The 13530-nt window shown below is 32.0% G+C and overlaps 1 non-coding gene across 1 annotated transcript; it reads right to left on the minus strand.

Annotated features, from left to right (window-relative positions):
* Positions 1-11346: 11346 nt before the first annotated feature.
* On the minus strand, positions 11347-11455 carry LOC123238304. The gene has a single exon (XR_006505507.1). It is a non-coding gene; the product is annotated as a U6 spliceosomal RNA (small nuclear RNA).
* Between the last annotated feature and the right edge of the window lie 2075 nt (positions 11456-13530).

A 13530-nucleotide genomic window follows, 5' to 3' on the forward strand; every position in this document is an offset into this window, starting at 1 on the left:
GTGTTCTAATGATGTCATCGCTAAAATGATCTAACTCCTGAAACATTTCCAATTTTAGCTTTCTAGAAGGCAAACTAGAAATTTACCTGTGATCTCAGTACATAATGCCCAAGATGAGAAGATGGGTTCTCTCTTAATGAAACAGCCAAGAAAGTTAATGTAAAGTCAGATTACAATGACAGGCATAACTTCTAGGAATCAGGAAGCAACTCTACCTTGGACTGACTTCATTTGATACGCTGTGATTAGATACAAGGGACACATTTTTCGGAAGGCCATCGACAAGCTGAATAGGGCCCAGAAGAGAGAAACTAAGATGGTGAATGGCCTTGAGTTAATATCTTACATTTATTAATTGAAAGAAATGGGGCTATTTATGCAGGAGCAGAGAACTCAGGGGTGACATGACAACTGTAACATGGAAAATGGCAGGGTGGAATTCCTGCAAGATACAGGATCAAGCCTCACCCAGAGTTCTCCAGAGTTCTCACAACTGTTATAAAGAATTTGAAGGACTATATTAAGGAAGCAATATTAGCCTTTTTTTTAAAAATTTGGCCCTGAAGGGTAGAACCAGGAATAAAGGGTTGAAGTTTATAAGTTTATTCTAGTTTGGATGGAAGAAAAATCTTCCTAACAATTAAAAGTATGCTGCAGTAGACTGAATGCCTCAAGCAGCTGAGAGTACTGCCCAAATCTACTTCAGTGGAGCTTTTCAAGATAAGGCTCTATCACCATTTGTCAGACATATTGTATGAGATTCTTTTGTAGGTCCAGAAAGGTCTGCTTTGGTTGAAACAAATGTTTACCTTTGTTTTCCAAATTAACTGAAACAAAGGCAGTGGGGGGTGAGGGGAAACCTCATGTGAGAAGAGATAAAACAAAAAAAAATGGGGAGGGATATTCCAACTAAGATAAGAAAATAAAATTCCTACATGGTGATAGCCTCTGCTAATGATAATCATGCAAAAACTATATTGGGAAGTCACCAGATTTTGTTTTGGATTCTCTACTTTATCAGTTTTCTCTATCTAATGTCATAAGATCTTAAATGTAGAGCTGAGAAAAAGATTAAAGGCTACTTAAGTCAATTTCTTCCCTCTACTAATAGAGACAGAGACTTAGATAAAGTTACTTGATCCCACTGGTATTACATTGAAGAGTCAAGATTTGAAACCAGATCCTCCTACTCCAAATGGAGGATAATGTAAATTATATCACACTGCTGACATTTGAGAAAATTATTAGAGAAACAATGCAGTATAGGACTGAAAATAATAAACTTAGAGTCAAAGAACTGCTTTTGAATTCTAGTTCTAGATTTATACCTGTGTGGAATTTTTGTTCCTCTTTGGCCTATTTTCTCAACTATAAAAAAAAAAGCCAGATATATCTAATGCCCTTTCCAGGTGAAAAGTTTATTCACACTGAAGTGTAAGGGACTGAATAAATTCTTCTTTCTATTCGTAGAAACCTAGAGAGGATGACTGTTAACCTAAAGGAATGAAAGAAATAACTCATTTATCACATTTTAGTAATAATAATATCAAGTGCCCAGCACTATTTTAGATATACAGTGAGAAATGGAGATAAAAATGAAATGCCCTACCCTCACTAAGCTTATAATCTATAGGAGTCATGTGCATATATATGTACTTATATACACATATATTTAGTAAATAATAAAACCCTAATAGCATTTGAAGGAATTACAAATAGAAATAGATTTTAAAAACTATAATAGCAGGGGAATTTAAACCTTTCCCTCTCCAAACGGGAGTAATCTAAGTAAAAAAATGAGAAAGAAGCCAAGGATATAAATAAAATCTTAGATAACCTAGATATGATAAATGTCTGGGGAAATTTTTATTGGTATAGAAAGGAATATACCTTTTTTTCTCAGTGACATAATATTTTTTACAAATATTGTCCATATATTCAAACACAAAAATGTCATAATTAAATGTAGAAAAGAAAAATACTAAATGTATCCCTGTCAGATAATAATTCAATAAAGTTGTATTTACTAAGGGACAATGGAATCACAAAATAAAAAATGAATTGGAAAATAAATGACAATTTTAAAGAATGAATGAGTTAAAGTACAAGTCATAGAAACACATGTAAAAGAAAATGATAATAATGCAACAACATGTCAGTAATTATGGGATATGGCAAAAGCAGTAATTGGAACAAAACTTATATTTCCAAATGCTTATATCAATAAATTAGAGAAAGAACAGATCAATGAATTGAGCATACAAATTAAAAATTAGAAAAAGAAGAAAATGAAAATTTCCAATGCTAAATTGAAAATCATAAAAATTAAAGATGAGATTAACAAAGTTATATGTAACAAAACCATTGAATTAATAAATAAAACTGAGTTGATTTAATGAAAAAATAGATCAACTATTGTTTGATAGATTTTAAAAAGAGAGAACTAAATTATTAGCATTAAAAATGAAAAGAGTGATTTGATGGCTAATGAAGATGAAACCAAAGCAATTATTAGGAGTTATTTTGCCTCATTATGTAGCAACGAATTTAATAATTTAAGTGCAATGGCTGAATACTTACAAAAATATAAATTGCTTAGACTAACATAGGCAGAAATGCCATGTTTAAATAAACCTATTTTAAGAAAAAAAGAAATTGAACAAGCTTTGAAAAGAACTTCCTAAGACAAAACCATCAGAACTAGATGGATTTACAAATGAATTTTATCAAACATTAAAAGAATATCTAGTCCCAATATTAAACAACTTATTTAGAACAATTGGTAAAGAAGGAGTTCTGCCAAACACCTTTTATAAAACAGATATAGAGCTGATACTAAATCAGGAAGAACAAAAGCACAAGAAGGAAAATTACAGATCAATTTTGTTAAGGAATATAGATGCAAAAATTCTAAATAAAATGTTAGCCAGGAGACTACAACAACATATATCCCAGTTTATACATTTTGACAAAACAAGACTTTATACAGGGATAGTTTAACATTAGGAAAACTACTACCATAATTGATTACATAAACAACAAAGTAACAAAATCATATGATTATCTCAATAGATACCCCAAAAAAGCTTTTGACAAAATACAACACCTGTTCTTATTAGCAATTCTTGAAAGCATAGGTATAAATGGATATTTTCTTAGATTAGTAAGAAGCACATGTTTAAAATCATCAGCAAACATTATATTTAATGAGAATCTAATCATTTAGAAGTCTTCTCTATAAGATCAGGAGTAAAACAAGGATGTCCATTATCTCTAATAGTATTTAATTTTGTACTAGAAATGCTAGCAATAGCAATAAGAAGAGAAAAATAAGTTGAAGGTGTCAGAATACACAAATCAGTAAGAAAACTATCTCTTTTTTGTAAATGATATGTAGAGAAAATCCTAGAGATTCAACTAAAAAGTAATGGAAACTGTCAATAATCTTAATGCAAGGATATAAAGCACATACATAAATCATCAGAATTCCCATTTTTCAAAACAAATGTCTTAAAAGAAATGAGAGCAAGAGAAAACCCATTTAAATTGAGAAAATTCTTCCAAAATAAATTGCAAAACTATGTGAACATAATTATGAAACACTTTTTATAAAAATTACATCAGATTTATAAAATTGGAGAAGTATTAAATTTTCATTGTTGGGCACAACCAACAGAAATAAATTGACAATTCTACCCACTTTATTCAATGCCATCCCAATTAAAATGCCAAAAAAATTAATTGAACTAGAAAAATAATGAAATTCATTTAGAAAAAAAAATTTCAAGAATATCAAAGGAAATAAATGAAAAAATGTTAAGGAAGGAACTCTAATACAAGATTTCAAACTATATTATAAAGTAGTAATCATCAAAATTAACTTGTACTGGCTACGAAATAGAAAAGTAGATCAAGAGACCAAAATAGACATACAACAGAAGTCATAAAAGACTATAGTAACCTTGTATTTGACAAAGGTAGAGATGCAAAATTTTGTAGTAAAAATTGACTATTTGGTAAAAATTATTAAGAAAACTAGAAAGCAGTCTTGCAGAAACCAGATATAGACCAATACCTGACACCATTTGCCAAGATAAGATCATAATTAATAAATAAACATGACCCAAGTATAATGGGATATATTGGAAACAAATTAGACAGAGAAAAATTAACTATCATATTTAAGGATAAAAGAAAAATTAATGAATAAACAGAAGACATAAAGAATTGTAAAATGCAAAATGGATAATTTTGAATATAGTAAATTAAAAAAGTTTTGTACAAATAAAACTAATGTAGCCAAGGTTTGAAGGATAGCAGTAAATTGGGAATTTTTTATAGAAACTTTGTCAAATATATAACAATATGAGCCATTACCCAATTAATATAAGATCAAAAGATATGAACAGGAAGTTTTGTTTGAAAAATCAAACTATATATACATATATGAAAAATGATCTAAATCATTATTTATTAGAGAAATACAAATTAAAATATCTTTGGGTCATCACCTCAATCTATGAGTTTGGCTAAAATGATAAAAGAGCAAAATGACAAATGGAGGGGATATGAAAAATAGAGAACTGTGTACTGACAAAATCATTCTGGAGAGCAATCTGGAATTATATTCAGAGTTATAAAACTGTGTATATCTTTTGATCCTAAGCTAATCAAACAAAAAGGAAAAGAACCTATGTGTTCTAAAGTATTTCTTGTAGCTCTTTTTGTGGTGACAATGGCATGGAACTGAGGGGATAACCGTCAATTGATGAGTGGAGGAGCAAGTTGTGTTATATGCTTGTAATGGAATACTATTGTGCCATAAGAAATGACATACAAAATGATCACAAAAAATCATCTGGAAACACTTATAAGAAGTGAGGCAAAGTGAAGTGAGCAGAACCTGAGAACACTGTATATACTGAAAATAATAATGTATGATGATTAACTGTGAAGGCAACTATTAACAATGCAAGGATCCAGGACACCTACAAGTGAAATAAGATGAAAAAATATTATCTACCTCCATAAAAGGAACAGATGTTGGCCAAGTGCAGATGGAAACATACTATTCTTTACTTATTTCCTCCATGAAGTGTAAGTAATATGTGTCTTATTTCACAACATGACAAACAGGGAAATAAATATTATATGATAATATGTGTGTAACCTATATCATGTTATGGGCCTTCTTCAGGAGGAAAAAGGAGTGGGCATGAAGAGACCAAAAAGAATGAAACATGGATTTTTGGACATATCTAAGTTAAGAATTTCTTTCTCTTGGATAAATATATTTATAATAATTTGTCACACATTTATAACAAACATGTGGTCTATTGTTATGTTACATATTATGTTACATACAAAAATAAAGTAAATGATAACTCAAAAATTGAATAATTTTTATTCAATACAAAGTTATGGGAGAGGAAAGTATTGAATGTGGGATAAGCAAAGGCCTTATGAAAGAGGTGGTATTCTAACACATTCTAGGTACTTGGGTGGGAGAGAATTTTTTGCATGTTTAGTGTTATTCCATGTAGCTGACTCTCCTAAAATAAGTATGTAAAAGAAACAAACAAAACCCAGACCTGGCTCTCTCCTTGATTGAACTGTAGGGTGGAAAGGATGAGAGAAGAGAAGAGGAAATGTTTGTGCACTCTTATGTGTGTAACATCATGCATCTGTGCTCACTGGAACTAGTTGTCTGGTTATCTGAATCAATTGCTACAGGAATTGTTATTGAGTCTAACGTCTGCTTAGTTCCTCTATTTGGTTATTCCTCACATCTTTAACGTACTTCATGGTTGTCCCTTTCAGGTTATTCAACAGGTTTCTTTGTGTAGAACTAATTGAGCACATATCTTTTTTCAAACCAGTTTTTTTTTTTCTTCCCTGGGTCATATGACATCACTCGATTTTGCAACCACAAGATGGTGTTAAAAACCAAATACACTAAAACGAACTATATTACTCCACGCTGTCTGTTAGTTTCAGAATCTAGCAGGTTGTCTTACTCTAAGAAAAATATCTTGGGTTGTGTCTCAAAATGTCTGGAATCTAAAATAATATGTCAAATTGAGCCACCGCTGTTATAAATCAAGCTCATTAAAAGCATCTCATAATATATATCTGTCATATATCACAAGAGAAGCATGGCCTTTCAGGCAGGATTTTCACGAGCTGCTAATGTTAGAACTCAGAAGAAATGGCCATCTAAAGGAACAGCTTGCAATAGTTGCTTCTGTATCATAATTACAGAAATGACTACAGCAGCAAATATTAAAAACAGTGCAGTTATGCATAATTTCTGCAACATGCAATCTAATTTACAAGCAGTAAAAACAGTAATAAAAGCATTGCCCAGTGATGGCACAAAACAATTTCTAGTCAAGAGCCTTAAAAATAACACTAGTTTCCTTACAGCTGGATTCATTGTTAACATGGTTTGCTAAACATCCTGTTTGAGAAAGTCTAATCAAATCGTGTTATAACCATATTAGCTAAAGTATGATTCTAATGGACTTTTCATGCAAAGCAATATAGATTTGGGCTTTTTCTCACAGCTGGTAGTTTCTAAAATGGAGAACTGGAGCCCCAGGAGGGAGCTATCATCACCCCATTCTCAAAGGGAGTAGAGAAGTTCTGTTTATATTTTTTAATCCAAGGAAACAATAGGTCAATCCATGCATTAGAAATCAAAGGACACCTCTCAAATTCCAGAGGAACAAAGCATTCAATATATAAAGAGTAGCATCAGTAATTGAGTCTACTATTTTAAAATTTGAAGGAACTGGTAAACTATTGAGCTAAAGTTTATCTTTAAAGATGTATAGGAATAAAAACAAATTTATGATAACCATATTAATACTAAATCCCAAGAGGAAAGGGACAAAATACCATTTCCCAGACCAATTAATGTGCATGAGAATGCAATATGCTCATTACAAATGCTTTCAATTAGAGTTATTTTAAGATGTGCTAATTAAAAATATTCCATTGAATTTTTCCTATATCATTCATTTTTACTTATGACACAATAAATATGTAAACTAAGTTGGATGATCTCACCACATTAGTAGACTCCTAGTTATCCATGTTTTTATATCTTTTTTTTTTCCAGTACATAATATTAAATGTATCCTCCAAATAGAATTTACTCAATGTGCTGGGATTCTTCTAATTATTTTCTTTGGATACAAAAATATTCCTTGCTCTCAGTACATTATCAGCTCCTCTTCTTTTCTAGTCATGTATGACCCAAATGCAATTTAAGGTCATTTCTTACACATGTCACTTTTAGTAATATGCAGCAGCATGATTACCCCCATTATTGCCATTCAATTGTCCTTTGCATCACTTATAATTTTGATTCTTCTGAGTTAATGAAGTTCCATTATTCATAGTCATATGCCAGGGGTGCCTTGATAAGTGTTTAACAACCAGCTCTCTTGGGAAAAAATTTAAGAACAAACTCCTTAAAATTGAATTTCTTCATTATTTTCCCAAGACTAGACAATCAACAAAAGAATTAAGCCCTGATAGACTGCAGTAGTAGATTTCTGAGATGTAAATGATGACACTAAAAATTTAACAATTGGCTCTCATAAGCTAGTTCAATCAATCAATCTTAGTCATGATCCTTCATATACATTACCTCAAGTGTCTGCAACTCTGTAAGTATTAGCACTCTATCAATGGATGTCAAAAGCTTTCTATGTCTTTGAGAATAACTATAGCTCAAAGCACTCTGTGGTCATGCCAAAGTGGCAAAAAACTTCAAAATGAGGGAATGCTCCTCAATTGGGGAATGGCTGAACAAATTGTGGTATATGCTGGTGATGGAATACTATTGTGCTCAAAGGAATAAAGAACTGGAGGAATTCCATGTGAACTGGAATGACTTCCAGGAACTTATGCAGAGTGAAAGGAGCAGAACCAGAAGAACATTGTATACAGAAACTTATACACTGTGGTAAAATAGAACATAACAGATGTTTGTACTAGCAGCAATGCAATGACCCAGGAAAACTCTGAGGGATTTATGGAAAAGAATGCTACCCACATTGAGAGGAAGAACTACAGGAGTGGAAACATAGAAGAAAAATAATTGCTTGAACCCATGGGTTGAGGCGGACACGATTTGGATGTAGACTCTTAATGTCCACTCTAGAACAATTATCAATAATATGGAAATAGGTCAGTAAGAAACCAGTGGAAATGCCTGTCAGCTACTGGGGGGGGGGTGTCAGGAGGTGGGAGGAGAGAGAGCAAGAACATGAATCATGTAACCCTAGAAAAATTTTTTTTTCTAAAAAGTAAAAAATTAAAAACATGTATAACCCTTGCTGAACTTAACTAGTTAGAAGTTGACTAGTTAGCCAAGAAGAATATTCATACTTTCTTCAATTAAAAAAATGGGTTGAGTTAGCAGAACCAGGAAAATATTATACATAGTAGTAGCAATATCATATAATGAACAATGGTGAATGACTTAGCTATTCTTAGCAAAGCAGTAATTCAAGATGGACTTATGAAATAAAATGTCACCTATTTCCAGAGAAAGAATTTGAATACAGAACAAAAAAAATAACATATTTAATTTTACTTCTTCCTTTTTTGTTTTTATTTTACTTAGTTCTGTTCAACAAAAATGACTAATATAAAATATATTACATTATTGTACATGTAAAATCTATATCACATTACCTGCTGTTTTGGAGGGGGGAAAGAAAAAGAAGGGGAGAGAGATAGAGACAGACAGACAGAGAGAGAGAGAGAGAGAGAGAGAGAGAGAGAGAGAGAGAGAATTTGGCTTAAAATTAGAAAAACAGATAAATATTGTTCTTATATGTAATTGATAATAGGTTTGGAGATCATTTTGGAATCATTGAAGTTTTCTAAATGTATTACTGGCCAAAATCCTATTCAATTCTGGTCCATGTCCACGATCTTTCCAAGACATATCTATCTATAGCCAAACTAAATATGCTGCCCATCAAACTTTGTGTTAAAAATATTTTTTTCCCGAATGGATTACAAGACCAATTACTTTTTAATCATTATGGGTCTGCTTCAGAAGATCCTGGTTGTATTCTGGTAATCTATGAAATCAGAATAATGACATCTGAAAACATGAATATCTAAAGAACTTTGCTATCTGAAGGGAATCCTTCTTCCCTTTGGATAGAAAGCAGAAGGAATTCATCCTTTATTAAAATAGGAAAAAAAATTCATGAGGATAAGTATCTTTCTTTTACACATTTCTTAATACTGATATTCAGAGAATTATTTGAATAATCTCTACATTCTCCTCTATCCATGGAATATATTTGATTTTTATGCATGAATAGGAGACATCTTGTTGGAGGATAGCCAATTAGGCTGCAACTTACTCTTTTGAGTCAATTGTTTTGGAAATTATATATAATAAAAGCAGGATTCAAATTATGTATATCAATTGCATGGAATTCCAGATGATGTTTACTGCAGAATATTGTTTTTGTTCCTTTAATCTTTGCTTTTCCCATTTTCATTATGCTCTTCATATGTCACTAAAGTTAAGATTTTATACAGATTAGAAAAAAAAGGTTTATGAGTCAGTAGTTGATGTCTTCTTGGCCACGATTTTGTTGCCATAACACCAAATGTTATGTTTTCCATTTTTTGGACTCTTTCCCTCTTTGAGATATCTTGAAAAGAATTTTAAGAACTTTTTAAATAATTTTAATTCTGATGTAGGTTTCTTCTATATATTTTTGTTGTTCTTTCCCCCTATTTCCAAATTTGTGCTATATAAGGATGTTATTTATACCTTTTCTGAAAAATAAGTCCTAATGTATGATCATAAAAAATATTACCTTTGGAAAACTTGTCTCATTTTAAATCTATTTATTGACCTTTTTGTTAGAACTATATATGTATATATATTCTAAGGATATTCAGATTTAGTTTGTTAAATTTCTGGTTCTCCACTGATGTGTTATTTTGTAGCAATAGTATCCTTAATTTTCCATTTGTCTTTCTTTTTAAAATGTTGAGGGGTGGTTTTTTTTGTTTATTTTTTAGTAAAGCAAAGCTGCCCTTGCCTGCCTTGAACTCATTATATTTCTGAGAGGAGATGAAGACTTTGTTGGATAAAGTTTGCTTCAGGGTTTTTTTAGTCTCTTAAATGAAGTGATTACTTGAACAACATTAAGAAGATCAGTGACCTTGAGTTAAGGTTTTTTCATTTACCCATTTCACATCTTAATAAAAGAAATAATAGCTTTTCTTTTTTTTAACAAATTGGCCTGAAGTTAATGCAATTACATTTTCTTCTTTTCCTCTTTATTATTCTTTCTAATTCAATTTTGATTTTGATTTTTGTTCTAATTGTTGAGACTTGGACAACCTACAGACAATAGATTCTAAAGTACTCCCAAATAATTGTGTGATTCTTCTTCCTTTGATTAAAAATAATTACTATACGCCTTCCAATTTGAAAAATTAATTTTTCTCCTCCCAATTCTCTTTCCTTCTACAAAGAAAGAAGAAAAACAAAACCCTTGTAGAAAATATGCATAGTCAGGAAAACAAATACTCATATTGACTAATTATATATATGTGCACATATATATATATATACATATTTATATATAATTCTGTTCCCTGAGTCCATCTCTCTCCAGAGGTAGGTAACATTCTTCCTGATCTATCCCCTAGATTAGTGTTGAGTCATTGTATTCGTAAGAAATTCTTAGGTCTTTCAAATTTGATTACTTTTGCAGTGTTTTTATTACACTATAAATTGTTCTCCTGGTTCTTTTCAATTTTTTTCTGAATCAGTGCACCCAAGTCTTTCTAGGCTTTTCTAAAACTTGTTTTCTTTGTTTATTCCTTACTACAAAATAATATTCCATTATATATATATATATAAAAACATACACACACATATATAATTTATTCATCCTATTCCTTAATTGATAAGTGCCATCTTAGAGTCCAGTTCTTTACCACTATAAAAAGGCTACAAATATTTTATGTAAAATTTTTGCTTCTTTCTTCAATCTTTTTCTTTTTTTTAAATTTAAAATTTTTTTTTTTTAGAAAAATTTTCCATGGTTACATGATTCTTGTTTTTACTTTCCCCTTTACCACCCCCCCCATATCCAATGCACATTTCCACTGGTTTTAACATGTGTGATCAATCAAAACTTATTTACATATTATTGATAGTTGCATTGGTGTGGTCGTTTCAGGTCTACATCCCTAACCCTGTCTGCATCAACCCATGTGTTCAAGCGGTTGTTCTTCTTTTGTGTTTCCACTCCTGCACTTCTTCCGCTGAATGTGGGTAGCGTTCTTAAAAATATGGAATGCTTCACGAATTTGTGTGTCATCCTTGTGCAGGGGCCATGCTAATCTTCTCTGTATCGTTCCAATTTTAGTATATGTGTGCTGCTGAAGCAAGCACTCTTCAATCTTTTTCAAGGACATAGGTATAGTGGATATATGACCGAGTAAAAGAATAAGTAAAGTTTAATAATTGGGGGATTCATTTTTTCAAATTACTTTCCAGAATAGCTGTACCACTTCACATCTTCATCAACAATGTGACTACCCTCCCTCAGACTCTCCAACTTTGTCGTTTTCCTTTTTTGTTAATTTTGACAAAATGTGGTGTAGAATCTCAGAGTTGCTTTATGTTACATTTCTCTTCTTATTGGTGGTTTGAAGGCTTTTTTTCTTATTGTAAAGGTTAAATTAAGGAGTCTGACAATGTGACGAGAGCAGTTTTAATAAAAACTTTGTTTAATTTAGAAAGAAGTACAGATAGAAAAGATTGAAAAGAGAAAAAGAGATTATTAATCTTATACCCTAAAAATCTACCTATACTAAGTCTCGCTAATAAATAATTCCTAATAACGACCTAAAATTTCCTAATACTAACTCTGTCTTCTCAGGAAAGGTTCTACTGCCTGGTATGCCAGGCCTAATCTATTCTACTCTATCTGTAAAATATTAACTAACCTACTGCCAGCTGCCCCTTGGCTGAGAGCCAGACCTCCTACTCTGTAGAGATCTTAGAGAAAAAAGCCCCCTTCTCACAGAGGCTGCTTCCTTTATTCTCCTCACTGACCAACTCCTGTTTTACAACCTCCCTGCCAGGAAGCAATTCTTTCTTCTTCTCCTCAGTGTCCTGGTCTCCTTGGTGAGGGAGTCTTCAGCCTTGGCTCATTGCTCACTGAACTTGTCAGTTCTCTGATCCCCTGAGAAACCCTGCTCTCTCCTCTCTTAAACTAGGCAGAGGGAGAGATTGAGAAAATCCCTTTAATATTGTGGTTCCAAATAGTGTGGATTTCTTCCAGTGAGATCTGCTCATATTCTTTGACTAAGAATAAATAATCATTTACCATCTGCTAATATTAAGATATTTTCAGATTATGTGTGATATTGCTCGACATGAACTTTTAATTATATTTTGATATAATTGATAGGTAAGTATGAGTTTTCTATGTGATCTTCGTATTGAAGTCATGTGCTGATATATTCAGGTGTCATTTTTGTGTCATGCACAGAATTTCTCTACTTTGCTTTCTGCTGTGATAGATGCTTTCACATAAACTACTATAATCTTTATAGCAATCTGCTTGCTAAACTGTTGCTGAATCTCCCTTTCTGGACCATTATAGATATTCTTCTCCCTAATTTTGGGCATGAACCCATTTTCCTCTCTGTCTCCCAATCTTTTGATCTGCTACTATTGCACACACACACACACACACACACACACACACACACACACACACACATACACATTTTCTTTCTCCTGAAATCCAGTTCCACATCACTAATTGCCTATTGTCATTTCAATCTGGATGTTGCACAAAACCTCAATTTGGCATATCTTAAACAGAATTTATAATCTGTCCCCAATCTCACTCAAAACTTCGCCTGATTTCCTTTTTACTATCAAAGATGTCTTCCTCAAACTTAGTATCATCCTCATCTCCTTGTTATCCTTCACCCTATATTTCCAGTCAGTTGTCAAGATTTGATTCTAGGGACACATAAGTGGCTCAGTGAATGGAGAGTCAGTTCTAGAGATAGGAGGTCCTGGGTTCAAATCTGAACTCATATGCTTTCTAGCTACTGTATTTATTTTTATAAGCTTATGTGTGTACCTGTTGTATACTCCTATAAAATATAAACTCCAAAGTGTACAGACTATCTGTTCATCCCTTTATTTCCTCAAACTGCATATAATGCCTAAAACATAATGGAGCATTGATTGATTAATTTCTCATGAACATTGTCAGGTGAGATAATCAAGAATAACATTTTCTTCATTTAAATTAATTTGAATTAATAATTACTCATCTATAATCAGCTAGGTGGCACAATGGATAGGGCATTGGGTCAAGAGTCAAGAAGGCCTGGGATTAAAAACTGACCTGAGACATTTACTTTCTCTGTGATCCTCAGCAAATCACTTAACACTTTTGCCTCTGTTTCTCATCTGTAAAATGAGCTTGAGAAGGAAATGGA

The sequence above is a fragment of the Gracilinanus agilis genome, chromosome 2 (genome assembly GCF_016433145.1).
Source record: "Gracilinanus agilis isolate LMUSP501 chromosome 2, AgileGrace, whole genome shotgun sequence".
Taxonomy (NCBI): domain Eukaryota; kingdom Metazoa; phylum Chordata; class Mammalia; order Didelphimorphia; family Didelphidae; genus Gracilinanus; species Gracilinanus agilis.